A 22,479-nucleotide genomic window follows, 5' to 3' on the forward strand; every position below is an offset into this window, starting at 1 on the left:
AAGCTGGTGCTCTATTACTTAAAGCATGTCTCCACTTCTGGCTTTTTGCTGGCTAGTTAGAACTCTCCTATTTTTCTACCTGGACTGGCTATGAACTGTGGTCCTCAGATCTCAACCTCCTGACAAGCTAGGATTATAGACATAAGTCAGCAGTGACTGGCTGTCATTGATGTTTATATCTTAATACAAGCAAGTACACAAAAAATGATAGACTAATTTTGTAAGATTTTCAACCCATGGATATGATCAATAATATTGCCTGGGGAGATACCTTTCTGAGAATTTAATTTAATTCTTACAGTGAATCTGTGAGGTAAGTATTCTCTGGATATTGCAGGTCAGGGAACATGTTGAGACCCATGGTAGTGTGACAATAACAGTGACTTGTTTTTGTCCCAAAGACTAGCACTTAAATCACTGACAATGCAAATTCCAAGCCAGGTAGTTTTTGCTCCCCTCCGCCCCCCAGATTTTTTATTCCAGATGAATTAGTTTCTGCTCAGGGAAAATATTTTGCCTCTGGCCACACAACAAGTACTAGAATTTGGCAGAGACAGGTCTGTGTGCAAAGCTGGTGCCTTTCCTGGCTGATTGAGGGCTTCCTGTTTAACTGAGGGTTTTCCTCTCCATAGGGGACCATCCTTGAGTGTGTACAGCTTCTCAGTAACAGAGAAATTACTGGATAAAACTATATCCTGTCTTGTCCAATTATAAGACAGTCAGTGCTGGGAACAACTTACAGGCGAACAGAGAGTGTTAATACTGCTATTCTTTCACCAGCATGCTTTTGTCTGGCTTGTAGGCAAGTAAAGCATGATAAGGTACAGCAAGTAAAAAAATCCTATTTACTGGCTTTGCCTTTTCTTCCTTTTCTCCTTAGTTGGTGCCAAGGTAATCACCTACTACACAATCCTAGAGCGTTATGCCGACACACACTAGCATCCCACCTCTGTTTTTATTTGAACTGTGTAGTTACCTCCTCAGTCAAAGGCACAGATGCCGTGTTAGACTCTGGATGGCATTTTTCAAAAGGAATTAAGAATAACTGCGACGACTTCTTTCTGTGGGTGGAAGGGAAAAGGAGGAAAAATCAAATAAAAAGTGAAAAAATGAAAGTTTCTTCCACATTGCTAAATCAAGGTGCTTTTCTAGCTGCATTCCCTTTCTGCTCATTTAATGGCATCAAACTAGCTGATGAAATAAAACCTACCTTCCCTTGGCCCTGTGCTAATTATTCTTGTTAATTATTTTTTAATTACCTTCCTATCATTGTTTCTAGAACTACGATCATAATTTCCACTTCAGAGGCTCCAGACATGAGATACCTAGAAGCACAATATAAAGGATGGTGGCTGGGGTGAATGCTTTCAAAGAAACACAGAAGGGAAATCAAATCCAACCTCAGCTCCTACTACATTAGCATGGGGGAGTCTCTCGAATGGCTCCAGCTAATTATTAATTATGGCAACACCTACACAATAAAACCATTAATGAGTGGAGGGTTCATATTATCTACTTCATATGTCTATATTTAGAGAATGTCTGACAGGGTGTTGGACAAAGCAAAGCCACATAATCTGTTGAAGTGTTGAACTTTACCCTGAGTAATTAAAATGAGAACTTGATTGGGTATTTGTTTTTGAGGTTACCATGTAATAGCTAACTTCTTCATGACTGAGTGAAGGTTAGTACCACACTAGGCACTCTGGAAAGGGTGTTTATTACTCTAAAATTATTTATAATATCAATAGCAAGTTGAAGAATGCACAATGGGGCATTAAAAATTAGGGAGCAAAAAAAAAAGGTTTAGATTTTGGAGCAGAGGATAGTGTCATGGCAAATCTCCATGAAGGAGGTCATCATGCACGAATAGAGTTTAGAGGGTGTACTGCATGGAACAAACTTGGGTCAGGCAGCAGGCAGGTAGTCTGGTTCAAGACTATGTGTGAGAACACTAGTAGGCCAAGTAAGCAGCAATGTGAGCAGACACTTTGCATTATACATATGTCCCATTTACACTATATAAATTATTGTTTACTTGCTCTGTGTAACTTTTTCAGAGGTTTGAGCTTCTGTTGCACTCAAGATATCGTTTTTCCTTAGGAAGTAGAAGTGAGAGGTCTGAAACTACAAAAAAAAAAAAAGACTGGAGACATGACTCGTGGTGGTAGTTCTCTTATGTGAAATTAGCAGATCTGATAAGCAGATTTGTATGTCTATCAGAAAGATAATTTTCGTATCATGATGACAGTTTTAAAGTTTCATGAAAAGTCTTTACTGAAAAATTGAGTTAAGGAATAGTTTAATTCTAGGTTGGGTGGGGTAGCATACACATATAATCCCAGCTACTCAGAAGACAATGATTGGGAGATTTTAGTCAGACACCAGCCTAAGCAATACAGGTTAACAATACTTCATCTTCAGTGCTGATTAATTTCTGTGTTCTCGGCTACATGGGAAATGTACATAGGAGTATGATCATCTGAGGCTAGTCTGTGGAAAAAGTGTGCAAACCTATCTGAAAAACAATATAAAGAAAAAGGGGTTAGGGGTGTGGGTCTAGTCTAAAGCATTTACTTTGCAAGTGCAAGCCTCTAAATTCAAAATTCTGGATTACCAAAATAAATTTATTAATTAAAAGAAAGTTTAATATAGTTCCAAAAGATAAGGGAATGACCAACATGTTAAATATATTCCATTGGTGATAGTCAAATTTGTTTCATGGCACCTTTGCTAACACTTTCTAAGCACTTGTTTGGGGCCTGTCTTCTTCATGTCACCAGAAAAGATATTGAACTAAAAGGCAGAATGCTCCAAGTCCACCTCAAAATGTTAGGCATTCTCTTAGGCTTGAGAGTAAGAGCACAGAACCAGAACAACACTTTGTGTTCATATGGAGAAATGACTGAACAGTGAAATCATACTGAATGGTTTCCAGGTGTGTTCATGTTCTCAAAAAAAAAAAAACAAAAAAACAAAAACCTGCATGGCCTTCCCCCCTTTCCACCTCCCACACAAATCAGGCCTTGCTGACAGAAGAGTTGCTCCTACTTTGGTAAGAGCATTACCTATAGAACAATGCACTATTGCATTTACTTTTCTCTCTTTTCTATGAGATGGATGATCCATGTGATCCCAATTTCTTCTCTTAGCTGTCGAGGGCTCGAAGTGCTGGACACTCTGCATCATGGATACTAAAGTATAAAGACACACATTTATTTAGATAAGACTTCTTTTACTCTTTCTCTTCTTTTTCCTGCTTTCTTGCTTAGAATTCATTTCACTATACAGGAATTGGGGGCGGGGGGAGAAAGCATTAGCTAAAATCGCTGCCCTGGAAAGAGAATACTGATCAGTGAGTTTGTATAGTGTGTGTGTGTGTGTGTGTGTGTACTACAACTTCCTGGAAACTATAGAATCATTACTTATTTCTGTATTTATTTTACGTCTAGTTTATATCTTTTATCACTAATCATAAAAATGAGTATCTAGTCAGACTAGACCCTCAACTTCATTTTCTGCACCCCTCGAGCACTTCTCTATTTGATTGGCTTAGTTTTGGGAGGTGCCGGTTACCACCGAAGTCCTAAATTACAAGGATAACTAACTGGCACTCCTGTTTTCATTCAGAGGTCTAGAAAAGTTTCAGTTCTGTGTGGCTTCGGTAATCTGTGTTTTTCCTAGACATGCAGAGAGCAAGGAAGAAGGCTGGGCAGAATAATGTTGCTCATTATTGTCTGAGTATGGAATACTACTAGAGGAAGAAGCTTGAAGGGTATGGAAAGGAGAAGATTATAAGGAAATAGGCCAGGTAGGGAGTGCAGCTTATTTGATATCGTTTAGGTATTTAGACATAGAAAATGTCAGCCTTCATTTGTGTTCTTGCCCTAGGCTATGTTAATATTAGGGAAGACATGATCTCAGTTTTACACATGAGTAAATTGAAGTTAAAAGCAATAAGGTCATTTCCCTATGGCCAGTAAAAGGCAGCTGAGATTTGATCATTGATCTGATGAGTTTAAAAATCTGAAATTTTTGGTAAGATGGAAGGAGTGCCTTGAAAACTTGCAGATGTATGTTAAATGATATTTCTTAGAGAATTCTGAGAATAGCCATAAGAAGGAAATCTTATTCTGGAAAGATGTCTGTAAATCTAAAGGCTAATAATCTCAGGTGCATCACAGTTGGCTCTGATTTTTAATTCAAAGGATGCCAGGGAAATGCTTCTTAAAGTTTGTTTCACTAATGAAGCACATAGTTTTTACCCATGAGCAGAACACAAAACATGTCCTCAAAGTAAGAACAGGAAATCCAAAGTTAAGCAAAATAAAGCATTGTTCTTTGTGGTTCTTCTCTGTCTCAGATTTATCTATTTGGATATCTAAGGAGCAAATAATACCCAGAATTTCTCCAAGCTACTTGCTGACTGACTTACCTCAGTTGAATATGTTGTAGAAGCAGTGGTTTGAAGTTCCTTTCCTGCTGAATTTTTTGTTTTACTAAAGTGTGAATACCATTTGTCCCTTTAAATTCATGAAACATTCTAATGTTCAAACCTGTGCATTAACAGTGTTAAGAAGGCAGAAGCACACGTGTGTGTGTGTGTGTGTGTGTGTGTGTGTGTTGTTGTTGTTGTTAGAGTTTTGTTCATACTAGGCATCCTAGCATTGAAATCAAGGACATTAGTCTATGAGGGTAGAAACTTAATCCAACTGAGGTAAGAGTCTTTGAAAAGTGGTTAGATTAGATTAGATCATTAGGAGTCAACACAATGAAATCCTGGACAGAGGGAGAGAGGGAGAGAGGATGAAAGAGACTGAGAGACAAAAAAATCACTATATATATATATATTTTTTTTCTCACCATGATGTGAATTACCCTTACTATAAGCTGTACAAACCTGTTTGTATTTTAATATTGTGAGCTTAATATTAAAAAAACCACCTTTCTTTAAAAGTAGCCTATCTCAAGTAGTTGATTATAGTAATGAAAACTCAGAATAAAACATTCTTTTACTGGATGAGGTGAAAGGAAGCTGTCTTGACAGTTGCTTTGGAAGGAAAAGAGAGACTGTTCAGCTTTGTCACCACAAAACTAATTTTCACATTGCAGCAAAGGTCCTGATAGCCTAGAGAATTGACTTGAACAAACATTTGGGACTGCTTACTTAACAGGGTTAGTCTTCTGGACTTCATAAATAAATGGAAACCAAATATAAAAATAATGGCTTTCCTTTTGTACTTGTGCATTGGAAAAACTGGAAGAAATGATCATATAAGTGTGAACAAAGTCAAATGAATTGGAAATGAAAATTATTGAGTGTCTGGACCAATAGGGCAGTAGTATTAAAAACGAAGCATCCACAGTGTGGGTGACTGAAGAAAATTATGACATATAAAGATTTTACATTAAAACATTTCACTGTACTTGTGTAATAGTGTACAGGCAAAGTTGCCATTCTTCTTGGTCAGGAAAGATGATAGTTCTTTTCTTTTCTCACTTGAAGTAATATATTTTCCAAACAATCTTGGCCCCAAATGCAAATGGTCTTGAGAAGTGGATCATTAAGAAGTGGGGTCTAGTGGAAGGTGATAAAGTTTTGGAGAAAGCATACTTGGGAGGGATTCATATAGCTTTTGCAGTATCTGGTTACTTCAACAACCCACATTCACAGAAGATAACCAAATACTGCAAATGTAAGGGTACTCCAAAGTAAGGATACTCTCCAAATGCATGACCTCTTCCAAATATGGTCATTTCCCTTTCTACATTTCTATAACATTGTGATAAAGACAGGGGCCCTTGTTAGGACATTAGCATCATGCTATTAGGACGTTGGAGTTACAAGATTCATGAGGAAAATGCCTCTCTTTTCTATATTTTTCCTAGCTTCATGTATTTTCTGATACTAACACAAAAGAGATTAACAGTTATCAATGTAACACAAACTTTCGAAAATAACAAATATAGGTCTTCAGTTGCAAACCACACATATTAGTTGACAGCTTATAAGAGCCAGAGAAGACTCGGTAGTAAGAGATGTCATACACGTTTTTAAGTGGCATTGTAAAATTTGGATTCAAAATGACCTCACAAGGAAGAATTAGGGAATGTTAGGCTTGAAGATGAAATGTCATATGTTAAATGTTTAGTACCCATTGGATGGTACTCTTTCTAGAGCTAGAAATTTTGGGAGGTGGAACCGAGGTAGAAGAAGTAGATCCATAGAGTGTGCACTTGAAGATTGTATTTGATCCTTGGTCACTTTTCCTCTCAAACTCTGTATCCCTTCCATCATGAGGTAAAGAAGATCCTTCACACATGTGCCTGCTACCATGAGGGCTCATACTCATGGGCTAAGCACCTTGTACTAAACCCTCTGAAAAAAGGCGAAAAGAAACAAATCTTTCCTTCTGAAAGTTCTCTCAGTTATTCTGGTCAGTGATGAGAAGCTAACCAATGTGGGAAGGTAAGCCTACACACACACACACACACACACACACACACACACACAAACATAGGGGGAAGGTAAGCCTACACACACACACACACACACACACACACACACAAACATAGGGGGAAGGTAAGCCTGCACACACACACACACACACACACATACACACACACAAACATAGGGGGAAGGTAAGCCTACACACACACACACACACACACACACACACACACACACACACAAAGCAGATCATGTATGTATGCTAGCAGAGTCTTCTTTGCTGATCCATACTGTGAGAACAGGGATTGAGTCTTGTGACTATTGTTAATAGTAGTATAGTCTTAGTATCTAGCCCCAATAGGGGAGGAGCTTATAATAAAATGACTTATAGAAAATAGATATTGAGTGCTAGGTGCCAGTGGCTCATGCCAGTAATTCTAGCTACTAAGGAGGCTGAGATCACAGTTCAAAGTCAGCCTGGGCAGGAAAGTCTGTGAGACTTTTATCTCCAATTAACCACCAGAAAACCAGAAGTGGTGCTGTGGCTCAAGTGGTAGAGCATTAGTCTTAAGCTGAAGAGCTGAGGGACAGCACCCAGGCCCAGATTTCAAGCCCCAATTCCAACATAAAAAGAGAAGAAAAGAAAATATATATTGATGTTGAATTACATTAGAAAAAGGGTGAAAATACACTGCAATATTTAGTAGCAGGTGGATTCATCAAAACTTCAGAGGATTTCTGTCTAGCATTGTAGGATATACTGGAGTCATCTTTCTGTAACTTCTTGCTTTACCTTTCTTTTATGTAAACTGAGGATTATATTTGCCTTTTTCAGCCTCAGGCTAATTCAAATATTCACATTAGGTAATTCATTTTCATAAAGTTTATAATCCACATGTCATTATAAAGTGCTCTTATTATGTCACCAACAAATATGTGTTTAATGTTCATTATTATTTATAAAAGAAAACCCAGTTGAGTGGAAAAGTTGGAATGGTGAAATTCTCTCATGTGTGAATATAACATACATACCTGTCAATTAGTAAATTCAATCATTTTTCCTGATTAATAAGAAGGTGAAAGGATTGGGGATTTATCTTAGTGGAAGAGCAAGTGCAAGGCCTTGAGTTTGGTCCTGGGCTCTGGGAGGTATGTGGGGGAAAGAATGTAAAGCTATGTGTTGATGTCTCACACCTGTAATCCTAGCTACTCAGCACTCTGAAATGCATAGAATTACAGTTCAAAGCCAACCCACGCAGAAAGGTCCATGAGACTCTATCTACAAAACAATCAGCAAAAACCTTAACTGGAGGTGTGTCTCAAGTGATAGAACACCAGCTGAGCAAGCAAGCCAAGTAAGTGAAAGGAAGGGAATAACATTGGAATTTTATGAAAAAGAGAAGCAATTGAATTCAAGAAAGATGATATGTGACAACATGGGTAGGTAGTAACCAAGACAAAAACACCAGCAGAAATCTCTAAGATCATAGCTATACATGCATGGTGAGTTTGCTGAATTGGAAAGATGCACTATTCATATAAGAATAATCCAAGTATTATATGGATCTTTGTGGACCTATAATCATATAGTTAACTATATAGTTGGCAGAAAGAGCTCAAGAGCACAAGTATTTGGATTTACAATGTGAAGTTCTTTTTCATTTTTCACTTTGCTCATTACCAAATGAAAGATATTCTGAACAGAGAAAGATGGTAGACTCATAAGACATAGATGTTCTTGGTGAAGGAATGTAACTTAAATTATCTTAGCTGTGTTCATGTTGAACTATACCTCTAGAGTTGGCTTGTTTCTATTTTCCTTTTAATGCTATTGTCAAAGAGCCCTGTATCTAATTCTAATATTATTGCTTGTAATTTGATGCATTGTATGTTACAGCTACCATGGTTAATATCCAATTGAGAATATTAAGCAGGAAAGATTAAGATGAAGGAATACACTTAATATCTGGAAGTACTTGTCAACCTCATTCTTCTTTGTTCAAACCCCAGTAGAGGTCAACATGTGTCAGTGTAAGAAAAATGAGAGTCTATTAAAATCTAAATGGTAAGATTAGCAAAAATCATAGATTATATTGTTCAAAGATGGTCAACACATCAGTTTGTAAATATTTTCTCAGCTGTTGAACCATGCAGAATTTAAAAAAATCATGACACAATCTCTGTATGGTTGGTCTAATATCTTGAGGTTCTCATCAATGCTGAGGTATATGTGTTTTATACATGCCATATTCATTTTTGTCCCCTGGAGGAGGATTCTAAGCATCTCACTTGTAAAGAGATGAGAGAGATATGAAATTCTCAGACTTAGCAAGTTCTATAAAACTGCATTTATAAAAGTACCATAATCATGATGGATATCTGATTGACTAGCTTCCCACTCACTGTGTATCCCAGGACTGTGTTCACTATTTTACCATCATCCTTAGACATCAGAATCTCGAAGTTCTACAACCCCGCCCACTAAGTTATCTTTATTCTCTGAAATCATTTCAGCCTTTGATTTCTATACTCCATCATCGATTAAGCTTATGACAATTCTTCCTTTATTTTCATTTTCACACCATTATTTTCTATATTTTAGCACCTTCACTGCCTTCCATGCAGAAAACAAATATTAATCACATCCTCAATATGTGATTTTTATGTTCCCATCTCCACCCAAATAAAGTCTAGCAAATTACTCAGTACTTTCACATCTAAGAACTTATAAGCAGCCTATATAACATTCAGTGACAAGCCTCTTTGAACACAGAACTATAAACACATTGAAAGGGTCAATGTTTGATGATTGTATTATAAATGAATCTATTGATTCATAAATACAAGTGATAAATCAAGAACAAACTAATATTTCAGTAAAACTGAAATCATTACAAAAAAGACAAGGGAAAAAATGAACACTTAATCTCTCCAAAAGGAAAAAAATTAACTTAAAAGGTTCTAATTTGTCCTTATGAAGTACTTTATGATTGAATTTATCTATAGGAGGAATAGTTACATTTACTTGTAAATCCAGAGTATGATCAAAGGCTGAAGATGCAGCTCAGCAGTATAAACCTTTCCTAGCATATGTGAAACTCTCAGTTCAATCCTCAGCACTACAAACATATAAATGAACAGTATGATCAATGAACTAAAAATGCAACAGAACAATTGTAATATAAAGTTAAAAAAATGTTGAGTGGGGTTGGAGATGTGGTTCAGCTGGTAGACCACTAGCAGTGAGCAAAAGCAACTGTAGGTACCCATTTTGAGTCCTGGTCATGGGCTTAGGGGAAAAGAAAGAGATGAGAAATTAGAAAAATGTATACAAAGAGGTAAAAGAATTATGGGAAAAGAGTGGGGCAATAATTCGGAGGAAATTGCATAACAATGATTCCAAGAACACTCCATAGAAATCATGAAACTACGAGTCATTAAAAACAAAATAGAATAAGCATAACTATTTTGATCCCATATTTATTTTAATGAATGTTTAGAATTAACCAAAGAAACTGGGCACTAATGACTCATACCTATAATCCCAGCTACTCAATAGAATGAGATCTGGAAATTGTGGTTTGAATTCAGCCTGGCATAAAAATCTTAGAAACTCTCATCCCAATTAGCTAGTAAAACCTGGAAGTGGAGGCATGGATCAATTAGTAGAGCACCAGGTAAGAACAAAAGAAGCCAAAGGTGAGTTTGTGCCCCAGTATTTTGGGGTAGGAAATTAAACCAAAGAAAAAGCATCTAAAACTTTCAGGGAAAATGAGAATCCGTTTGCAGTCAGAATTTTCACTGACAATGTGTATTGAAAATGAAGAAGTAAAATTTGAAATTCTGGAGCAATATTATTTTGAATCCTATCCCAGTCTGTCAACTAAGTAAGGAGATTATATTCAAATGGGCAAGAATTCTGAAATTTTACATACAACAAACAAATTGCAAATATTTACAAAATTTATGTAAAATTATGATTTTTTTACAGAACATTCTCTAGCAAAATTTAAATCTAAACCAAGAAAGATGACATGAAGAAGATGGGGGAAACATGGGATTAAACTTGGAAGACTATGCAAAGATATGTCAGTATGGAAAACATATCAGGTCTAGAAAGTATAGCAGCAGACTATTTTCAAGTATATGCTATTGAACACATGTTATTGATTAAGAAAAAACAAAATGTTTAAATAGGGATACAGATTGATCCATTGCAACAATGAGATGTACAAGACACTATGTCGAAAAACTGAACTTTACAATTTAGGTGGGGTGGGGGTAGGGGATATGTAGTTGAGGAGGTGGGAGGGACTGGATGGTAGGGGAAAAACAAAGGAGGAGGAGCAACAATGCTGAATAAGTAATGTACTTGTTACCTTGCTCATGTAACTGTAACCCCTCTGTACAGTATTTTCACAATAAAAAACTTAGTTAAAAAATAAAGAAATAGATGACTAAGTTACTTGACCTAGGAGGAAGATATTTCTTTTGTCAACAAAAACATAAATATGAGAAAGTTAGTATTAGACTCTTAAAGGAAGACAACAGGATAAAAACACATTTGCTCTAGGCAACATGAAGCAAATTGAGCAACTGAAAGTTTAAAATAAATACTCATTTGATCACAAACTTTCAGTTTTCTCTCTCAAGCAGCATAGGTTTCAGAATAAAATTACATTTCTTTTTGTATTTGTCCAACTACTAATTTCTGCACTGAATAATATTTACATAATGATTATATTCATAGTTTATAGTCTTTAGAACTGAAATGTAATTTTAGATATACTAAATATGAGACAACTATAATTATATAAAAGAAAGTGACTTTTGTGAATTTTGATAATGGAAAAGCAGTGATATATGATAATAAAGCTAGAAGTCGGAAGTATGGAAAAGAAAACTGGAGTGTATTTATTATTTTCCAAAGTCAAGAACTAATAGCCTGAAATTGTATGTGGGATCCAGGGTAAGATTGGTGATAATTTATGTGCATAATTTAGAGCAAGCGAAGATCACACTGTGATAACATGAGAATAAAATTAAAACAAGGATATTGCAGTATATATTATCCCTGGCTATGTCCATCATATCTTAGGTCTACCTTGATATACTCAAAAGCAATCTGAAAAAGAAGAGAAAAATATTCAAACAAGCATAAAACTAGGAAACTGACTAGTACTCCTAGTACTCTGGAAGAACAGGAAACTATATTTAAGTTTTGATATGCATAAATATTTGCAGGATGAATAATAAAGTGTGTAACTGTCATTTCACTTTTATGGTATTTGTTGTTCATAGTCAACAAGCATCACTGTGGATAGTGGCTTCATAATCCTCTCTCTGATGGGTCATCAGAAGGTCCACAGTAATCGACTGATGTGTTCCAAAGTCAACATTATTCACCTCACTTCAGTTCATCATGTTGGAAACCTCTAATTTCACAAGTACAAAAGAGAAGGTACCTTGAGGAAATATATTTGTATCATTTGTACACTTGCTACAGTATATTATTATACTATATGAAAGTATCTAATGTATTAATTTAACTTTATCATAGTATGTATATGATAAAACATGGTGCTATCTATAGCTTTAGGTTTCCACTTGGGAGTCTTGAAATATCCCTCTTGTGGATAAGAGAGATCCATTGTACTTGAAATATTCATCCAGGAAGAATGTTACAACAATAAAATCTAAATGCCTAGCTGGGCACTTGTGGCTCACGCCTGTAATCCTAGCTCCCAGGAGGCTGAGATCTGAGGATCATGGGTTGAAGACACCCGGAGCAGGAAAGTCTATGAGCCTATTTCCAATTAATCACCAAAAAGCTGGTGGATCAAGTGGTAGAGTGAAAAAGTTCAGGGACAGGGCTCAGGCCTTGAGTTCAAGCTCTAGGATTGGAATAAATTTTTTAAAAAACCCTCAATATAAATAATAGCTTATCTGTTCCTGGATAACTATTGCTATTGAATTAAGGAAAAGTTCAATCTATATTATTGATATTATATTACATATAATATAGTAAGCACTGGTATTCTAATTGTCATAAATAAATGGATAGAAATCATAGCAATTTTAGCACAGGTATATCAGTCAATTCTTTCAACTCCTGCTAAGTCACATGCCAATTTTTTTTTTTTTTTGGTAGATCGTGGGCCTTGAACTCTGGGCCTGAGTGCTGTCCCTCAGCTCTTCAGCTCAAGGCTAGCACTCTACCACTTGAGCTACAGCGCCACTTCCAGTTTTCTGTTGGTTTATTGGAGATGAGATTTTCATGGACTTTCCTGCCTGGGCTGGCTTTGAACCGTGATCCTCAGATCTCAGCCTCCTGAGTAGCTAGGATTACAGGCGTGAGCCACCAGCACCCGGCCTACATGTCAAAATTTTTATAGTGATTTACCATTAAAAATATTTGAAATACACTAACAGCTGACAACTCAATTATGTTGCCTTCAGTCTTGACCTTGACTTGCAAAAATATCTGTTACCCTGTCATTAATGTTATTTTCTTTCTCTATTTATAGATAGTATGCTGAAAAGGCTTTACTGAGATTTATGCAATAAGTACTATGATTAATTTGATTCATATTTATCTACAAATGCAATAGATTGTATTATTTTTTTTCTTGCACTTTGTACGATTGTTAAAACCTCAAAATGCAGAATTAGCTAATTTATGGAAAATATGAATTATTTATCTGCTTAACAATGACTATCATACAGTCAACCAGTCAGTCAAATCATAGTCACTGTCAGAAAAAACCTGACTTCATTTCTTAGTTCAAATATGTGTGTTAGCAATGTCTTCATGAAATCTTTTCACATCCGAATTAGTTCTAAATAGATAATCTTAACATAGAGCCTGACAACAGTTTATGACTAGGTTGAAATAAAGTGACTTTGTAGTTCTCTAAATGATAAGAAACTTGTATGGAAAAATCAGAGGAACCATAAAAGTAAATAAATATTCCTTCTCAAACATGTCTCTACATTTTATAGAAGCTGGACTTCAGAAGTTGAGAAAAAAGGGATAGGCATACAGAAAAAAAAAAAAAACCAAAGCAGACACTCTTAATGCAAGAATAGGCCTTGGAAGTCAAAATGTAAAACCCTGACAGAAAAATCAGTAGTTATTTCTTAGGGGAAAATTAAAGAGGAAAGAAACATAGGTGTCAATGAGATGTCACAGAAAATCCTGTGTGAATTCACATTTTAAAGGACTCAAAAAGTGGGAATGAGAGAGGTTTGGGAGAATTTAAGACAGTCTAAAAGTGAGCAAAAACAAAAGTCCTGCAAAAAGACTGCTGCACAGAAGGACAAGGAAGAAGAGAACCTACCATGTCTGTCTGCGTTGTACTAATTGAGAGGATTACTGTATCTCTATTCAATTATTTTCCCTCTGTACTCAAAAGTAAGATAATTAGTTTTCCAACTAGAAAAGTAGAACAAAAGTTTAAAAACCAAGAGCAATCAATAAAACACACTAATCTCTTTTTACATAAAATAATTTTTATTTCAATTAAATGATCCTGGCATTTACTGAAAGGATTTGCAAACAAAATCATAAAATATCCAGTTGAAATGCTTAAAGATACACTGATTAACCAAGTGGTAATAAGAGGCTAATAATTTTATAAAAATTATATATTTGTAGATCCTCAACATCGAATGTTGTCATCCTTTATATCAATGTTGAAAACCTAGAAGTAAAAACTGTAATAAAGAATAGCTTAGTGAGTTCTTAGAAATAAATGCCTCTGTCTTCTTTTCTGTAGGGTCAACCACAATCTCTAGGTATAAGCCACAGAGTTTCCTTACAATGTATAGTGGTTCAAACAAGAATCATCATTGTGAGTGCTTGCATATGCCCACCATGTGCAAGGGACTGGGGCCAAGGCTAAGTCATCACTGTTGCCCAAGAAACCTTTCATTGGCTGGAATTGGGATGGCACAGTCTACATTTTGTTCTAATCCTTAGTTCTAGTAATTCTACACACCTGAATAAATACAAAAGGCTCGAGTATAAAACACCAGTTTCTGTATATACTTTTTTGGTTTCTCCTTTAGTCTAAAAGGCCAGTATATCAGAAAGATTGATGTTTTGGTATAAAGATTCTTCCCTAATTCTTGTTTGGTCTCTGACAGGTCCTTGCTGCTTTTTAATGGAGCTGGAGTTTTAGGACATTTGGGGAAGTTCCTGAATTTGACCCAAATCTCTTATTTTGCTGATGTCTATCTCTGTTGAAAAGCCAGGGTGTGTTTTTATTGATCATTCCTTCTGTAGAGAGAGTTATTGGCTTTCTCAGCAACATTTATGGCTTTTAGTCTCTGCCTTGTGGAAAAAGATGGATTATCCAACTTTCAATACTTGACCATTATACATTATTACCTTTCTCTTGTGGTGAAAAGCATAAAGCACGAAAGGTTTGTAGGAATTCATTAGTTTTCCATGTTAAAATTATTTGAAAATAACTTGAAAATAACTTTTTTTTTCCTGACTGGAGGTTAAACCCATGATCTATAACTTGCTAAGGAAACTCTAATACCCAAGCCATGCATTCATACATGAAACCCATTGAGTAAGGTGTGTGTGTGTGTGTGTGTGTGTGTGTGTGTGTGTGTGTGTGTTTCTGTATTGGGATGTTTCAGGGTGTACTATAGGTCCCATATAGCCATCTCTTAGTTTCCTTTATTACCAGACTAGCAACTTTAGCTGTTTTAGTAAAGACTGGATGTGAAAGCTGAAGTGCTTTGCTAACACAAACATATCAAAGGAACTAAAGTATATATTCCCCCATGTGTTTCAGATACTTTTTCCCTTCATGTCTGATACCAGTCCAGGAGAGTGATAGAATGTAATACCTCACACCTTGAAGATTAAACACCTTCTTGGCTGGCATTTCTGTTTCGACTTCATTTCATACCACCCAATATTATAAGCAACTTGTGTCATGTCATGTACACTCTTGTTCTGTCTGAGCAATAAGACTTTTCTAAAAAACATTTTCCTGCAAATAAGTAAACTCTGCCTTGTCTTTGTCATGAGCTTAGTTTCAGAATGAATAGCTTTGTTGGACAGTGAGATAAGATTATAATGGAGTCTATAATAATGGTGCCAATCACCAATGGTAGAAAGGCTGTTATTCTTAGACTGCTGTATTTGTAAATCATGCTAGATTTCCCATGGCTTAATCTAAAAAATGCCACCTTGTCAGTTGTAGAGGCTTACATTTTAAGTTCCCAAGCAGAAAGAACAGTCTATTCTTCTTTACTGTGTAATAAATGAGTTCCAGAAGGGACTAAATAATTATCCAGAGAGCTATTTTACTTCTATGCCTAATTCTGTATGTCAGGATTCTATCATGTTCACTTCTGTGCATCCTGACTCTTTCTTTCACTGAAAGTGGCAATTTTTCTGTTTCTGTTTTTGCTTTACTTTACTTAATGCTTGAGTTGGAGGTAATTGTTCTGATACTGATAGAAAACTGAGGTTTGGGAGTTCTGTGGTTAGGGGCAGATTTATAAGGAGGAGGTAGTAAGCCTGAAGATCACTTATGGATTAGGAATCAGGAAGACTTGGAGGTGGGTATTAAAAAGAGGAGAGAAAAAAAAGAAAAAGAGTAGAAAGGCTCAGGGAAGGAAATGCTTCCCAACATTTTAGATTTTTTAAAATAGAATTTTAGAATTGATAACTTCTTAAAAAAACAAGGCATCACAAAAATCAAAATGTGTATTTTATTTGCATATGTCTTGGAAATGTCTTGATTTTTTTTTGTGTGTGTGACTGTGTCTTCTCATAATTGGTTTTAACGATTTTGTGTGTCCTTTTATGTCTCCTCTTTACAACTCTATGTCTGACTATAAATCAGCAGAAAGGAATTATAGACTGTTTCTCTGTGGAGACATGGCTCACTTCAAAACATGCTCTTGGGTGATGTGGTCTGAATGTTTGAGTTGCTGTGAATTCGCATGTTGACATCCTAATCCCTAAAGGGTTAATATTAGAAGGTTAGCTCTTTGGATGTGTTTAGAACATGAAGAAAGAGCTCCCACAAATGGAATAAGCAGTCTTTTAAAAGAAGAGCCAGAGAGGCCCTTTGTTCTTTACAACAAATGAGGATACAAGGCAGTGCTAAGTAGGAAGGAGAAAGCAAGCTCTCAACACCTTTGTTTCTCACAGTCTACAATAAGAGAAATACATTTCTCTTGTTCATAAACTTCTTAGTTTTGGTTTATTTTTTCTGGGCTGGTACCAGAGCTTGAAGTCTGGGTCTGGGTACTGTCCCTCAAGATTGGCATTCTACTACTTGGGTCACAGAGCCACATTTTGCTTTTTGGTAATTAATTGGAGAAAAGCGTCTCAGAGACTTTGCTGACCAGGCTAGCTTTGTTCTGTGGTCCTCAGATCTCAGTCTGCTGAGTAGTTAGAATTACAGGTGTGAGCCACCAGTACCCAGCTTAGCTTCTTAAGTTTTGATAACAGCAGTACAACCATACTAAGATACTATGAAGGGTTAATCATAAGTTTAGGAATCTAAAAGCTAATAATGGTAGCTTTGTAAACAGCCACTTACCATTTAGATGATTCTTAATATTTAAAAGCATCCTTTAGAGATATTATAAGGAAAGGACTGTCAAATATTGTCTCACAAGAATCATCAGGATATTTTTGTTAGTCACAGGAACTTAAAGACAAACAAAATGAAGCTAAGAGAAACTGAACATGGTGGATTAAGTTTTTAATAAATGACTTGAATGTGAAATCATGGTTCTTGAATGTCAGTTTTGGAAGTTCTAGATTTTGCTACCTATTTCCTATCATGTGACTATTCCTAACCAACTTTACCTTTTCTCCTCAATGCTTGTGAGATTTTTTCAAAACTTTCAATCACAAATTGCTCCTTGTAGCAAAGTAGTTAACGAAATCAAAAGATGACCACTTTATCAATGAAGAAGTTCTGAAAGATAAAAAGCATTTAAGATAACTTAGTACATGATGACTTATTTTGTATCTTTTTTTTTTTGTCGGTCGTGGGGCTTGAACTCTGGGCCTGGGCGCTATCCCTCAGCTCTTCAGCTCAAGGCGAGCACTCTACCACTTGAGCTACAGCGCCACTTCCGGTTTTCTGGAGGTTTATTGGAGATAGGAGTCTCACGGTCTCTCCTGCCCGGGCTGGCTTTGAACCACGAGCCTCAGATCTCAGCCTCCTGAGTAGCTAGGATTACAGGCGTGAGCCACCAGCGCCCGGCTTATTTTGTATCTTGCTTTTCATTGTAGAGCACTTCCACAGATATTTGCTTTGTAACTTTACAAACAACAACAACAACAACAAAACAAACCCTGTCAATTAAGCATATGCGCTCCACTTCATGCAAGAGATTCCTGAAGCTCAGAATGTTACAGATGAATTGTAAGTAGTAGGACTAGTCTTAGGACCAAGTCTTCTTGACTCCAAACCCATTGTTTTTTCCAATCACTCTTCTCACATTCACTTTGGAGTGCTTAATTGCCCTGCCTCCTTCTACCTCTTTTGGTTGCCTGTCAAATTTTCATTCCAGCTTAGGTAATAGGGATGTGAATTTTTTAAATTCTAAGATTTTAAAACATTCTTTTTTGTATTGTTTTTAAAAATTAATTTTATTGTAAAGGTGATTTTTAGTATTGTACCAATAGCCTTTGGAATTCTAAGAATTTAGAGTATAGAATTTCCAATATAGTGCTGCAATTCGAAAGGCATTCCTAAGAGATATCAATAAAAAGAGTGAACCAATGCAACAGTGATTCTTACAAGACAATATGTTGGAAATGATCTGTACAATTTGGGAGGGAAGGACAGAATCAGAGAAAGTGGGAGAAAAATAAGGGAGAGAGTAACAAGTTTGACAAGAAATGTTCTTACTACTTTACCTATGTGACTGCAACCATTCTGTACATCACCTTGACAATAAAATTAAATTAAAAAAAAGAAAGGATAATATGCTCTTCCCTAGCAGTAAGCTGGGAGAGAAATGTCATGTTAGAGCCAAACAGGCTTGTTAGAACTGATTGTTGAGTTTACAGCAATTTTACTAAATAGCTTTTTAAAAAATTACATAAATTTCTTATTGGACACTGTATTAAACAAAACACATAGGGCTGGGAATGTGGCTTAGTGGTAGAGTGCTTGCCTAGCATGCATGAAGCCCTGGGTTTGATTCTTCAGTACCACAGAAACAGAAAAAGCCAGAAATAGTGCTTTGGTGCCAGTGGTAGAGTGCTAACCTTGAGCCAAAGAAGCTCAGGGACAGTGCCCAGGCCCAGAGTTCAAGCCCCATGACTGGAAAAAAAACAACAAAAAATGTAATACTCAAGATATCCCTTTCTACTTTTTTCCTATTATCTCTGCTATCACTATTATTTATATCCGTAGGTTCTCTGTGGTAGAAATATTATACAGTGTTCCACTTGTCTCATTGACCATGACAGATGTATTTATGTCATGGAAGCCACAAATGCTACAAATTTTTGCAAGCGAGGCTTAAAAAGTAATAGGTGCTGGTGACTCATGTCTGTAATCCTAGCTACTCAGGAGGCTGAGATCTGAGGATCAGGTTCAACCCTAGCTAGCATAGGTAGAAAGTCTGTGAGGCTCATCTCCAATTAACCTCCAGAAAACAGGAAGTGGTGCTGTGGCTCAAAGCAGTAGAGCACTAGCCTTGAGTGATAAAGCTCAGGGACAGGGCCCAGGCCATGAGTTCAAACCCCACAACCAACAGAAAAAAAATAATGGCTAAAATATTAATGATGTTGTTTAAATTTAAAAAATGCATTGTCTTTAACTATTCCATTGTAAATACCACATCAAATTAAAATTGTATTCCTCTGATCTTTGGAAGGTACTTCTTTAACAAAGAAGTTTCTTGTATCATTGAACATTACCCCTTGCCCCCATGCATGCACATACACATGCAAGCAACTGCAAGTATGTGTCTATGTGCTTTGTTGTTTTTCTTTAGTCCTATTCTATAATGTAAGAGAAAATACCAAAGCATTTATATCAGAATTGCATGCACTAGTCAGTGACTTGATTGACTTCTGTTTCAGATTGGATTGTAATTAAGTTTCTATACACAGGCATATTTTGTGGCAGTATTGTTGGTATTAGAATGAAAGAAACTGATAGAGGAGCTTAAGAAACAGCAAGGCACACTGAATCAATTGACATGAAATTTACAGCGAAGGTCATTGAAAATTTCAATACATTTTGTAATCTTAGAGCTATCATATTTAGAATACTTAAAGAAAACACTTATTAGTACATCAAAAAGTAGAAGGTATGCTTCCTTGGAAGATAAGCACTCTTATAAATGAGAGAATAGCTGAAAATCCACGCGTGTTCCTTTGCAATTCTATTTGTATAGGAACTCAGTGTGTGCATAATAATACTGATTTTATGTAACGTACCTATGTGTCCTTTCTCTATATTTATTGGGGAAAGAACCTATTCTGTTTTTCTCCTGTAGGGTCTCAGCAACAACTGCTGAAAATGTTTCACCTTGTAAAAATGTCATTGATTTGGCCAGGCACACGTGGGCGGCACCCGTGGGCAGCACCCATGCCCAGAGTTCAAGCCCCATGATCGATAAAAAAAAGTCACCTATTTACATAGACAAATGGGAGATAAAAAGCTCTGTTAGGTGAAAGTTAGCTTTGTAGTCTTGGCCCATGTTCTGCCTCAATGCTATTCTTCATTTGTGCCTAAGACAATGATGTTTACCTCCTGTAACTAACCCTCACTACTCTGGCCATAATTAACCTATGTGTTATATGGCATTATATTATACTATTGTAATAATGGTCACCAAGGACTTAATGTCTTTCTCTAAACAGACTTATCTATATATGAATATAAATGTAATATGCAATATATAAATATAAATAATATATTATTTATATAAAATACATATGTGTGTCCATATATATATATATATATATATATATATATATATATATTAGGGCATATCCATGTTTGATCATGAATTAATGTCAATTGATAATCCAAGGACTGACACTCTAACAACATGGCATAATTTTAGTGAGGATAAGTATTTAATAAATAACTTTTTTTATAAGACATCTTCCTTTCTACGTTCCTTAAGTCGCACTATTTCTAATGTCTTCTTATTAAAAGCCAAATTAGTCACATGATTACTTCTTCTTTTTATGAACTTCTGACTTAAAAAAAATCAATTTATATAAAATCCAAAATTGTAGATTGAGTATCTACCAATTTTATGGTAAGCTATTTTGGGTTTTAGAGCTGGCTTAGTTTGCCATTCATATATGCCCCATTGATTTTTATTTGGGGTTCAGATTGTACTGCAGTTAATCAAACTTAAGTTCTATTTGTAAAGGCCTTGATGAGACAGCAGAAATGTCAGAATAGAAGAAGGAATCATGAGACACCATGGTCTTTTGATTTTTCAATTTAAGAGTAGAGGTTAGTTCAAGGTCAAGGAAGGAAAGGATACATTGTTTCTGAGAAACTTGCTGAGGTAAATTGAAGAATTTTATTGAAAATATATTTCTATTTTTAAACTTGATAAGGATATTATAATGATTTGAATAGGAATATAAGGATTTTAATATTTAGTATATGAAATAGGTGTCTAAATATATAGCATCATAGAGAGAGATAGGGTAGTAAAGGCAATTTGTTGTCAGGCAGCCTGAGTTCCCATCATTAGTTTTCTGTCTTTAGGAAACAAACCATGTCTCCTAGTCTCAACTGTATTATCTACAAAACAGAGATAATTTTTTTTTGTTTGGGTTTTTTTTTAACTGTATTTTTTTTGTCTTTTCTTTTTTGGTACTGGGGATCGAACCCAGGACGTTACACTTGCTAGGCAAGCGCTTTGCCACTGAGCTACATCCCAGCCCCAGAGATAATTTTTAATGTGCACACTACATTGAGTCCTTTTTTAGAAATATTTAGGATAATAGATATAAAATGTTTAGTAACATTTCTACTCAGCTTTTAATGACAAAATGATACCAAACATAATATTGCTGTGAGGTAGCAAGTTGAGAAGTCATTTACTTTTTGTGAAAAAATTTTTTAATCTTTAAGTAGTCATACAAAGGAGTTAGGATTCAACATACCAATTTATGGGTACAGTGTATCTTGGTCAACGTTGCCTCTTCCATCATTCTCTCCATCATCTATCCCTTCCCCATCTACCTTCTTTAATTACCTTGCTTTTACATCATGGATTATAGTAATATCCTGGGTTATTTTTCTGAAATGATGTTGTTTCATTAAGATATTTTAACAAACTTCAAACAGATTGGTCTATACAAAAATTATTTGATGAGTTTTTGAGAGTGTTTTAAATATCCTTATTGTGTGAAATTTGTAAAATTGAAAATCATTACAATTACAATGGGGAGTTAAAAACTTCGTTATTAATAAAATATGTAAATTTTATGCTCCAAGAAATTCTTAAGCTCTTAGGACAGACCTCAGTAGAAGGTTTGAGTACAACAGTGTTATGTACTGTCATAGTATGTTATTTCATTTAAATCCATCCAGAGTTTCCATTTCACATACATGGATGCTGTGAATTTGTACTTTTATCTGATTAAATATTAACTATACTTCATAGATAGGCTCTATGGCCACTCCTGAGTTACTTATGCTTTTATGAAAAGATTTGTTATGAGTCTGTGACCACCCAGTCTACCTTTCTAGCTCCCTATTTGAAGTATGAGGCCCAGCTTTCTACACATGACATTCATTGCTGCACTGTACTCTATTATCCTATGTGAGGTCATAGAGAAGGCCCTGGCTGTTGATTCCAGAGCCAAGCCCTTGAGCTAACAAAATTGAAAGCTAAGTAGCTTCATTTCTCTATTCTTCAGACATAGGAGAAGTTCTGAAAAATTTTGCTTAGTAAAATGTTCAGTGTTAGTTGAAGGGTAATTTATTTTCAGTAACTCATACTCTGAGAAATCTTAGCCTATTAGTGCAATTCTTTTCTTAAAA

General features: G+C 35.7%; 1 long non-coding RNA gene across 2 annotated transcripts; it reads right to left on the reverse strand.

Moving 5' to 3' along the window:
- Positions 1-952: 952 nt before the first annotated feature.
- On the reverse strand, positions 953-22,206 carry LOC138822535 (uncharacterized). Of its 2 annotated transcripts, XR_011370543.1 has the most exons (5): positions 22,178-22,206; positions 21,597-21,733; positions 17,301-17,412; positions 3,097-3,194; positions 953-1,061 (listed from the first exon to the last, which is right to left on the reverse strand). It is a non-coding gene; the product is annotated as an uncharacterized lncRNA (long non-coding RNA). The 2 variants fall into 2 exon arrangements; XR_011370542.1 differs by having other exon boundaries at positions 21,597-22,179.
- Positions 22,207-22,479: the final 273 nt, after the last annotated feature.

Source organism: Dipodomys merriami, unplaced genomic scaffold (genome assembly GCF_024711535.1).
Source record: "Dipodomys merriami isolate MVZ:Mamm:240054 unplaced genomic scaffold, mDipMer1.0.p SCAF_112, whole genome shotgun sequence".
Taxonomy (NCBI): domain Eukaryota; kingdom Metazoa; phylum Chordata; class Mammalia; order Rodentia; family Heteromyidae; genus Dipodomys; species Dipodomys merriami.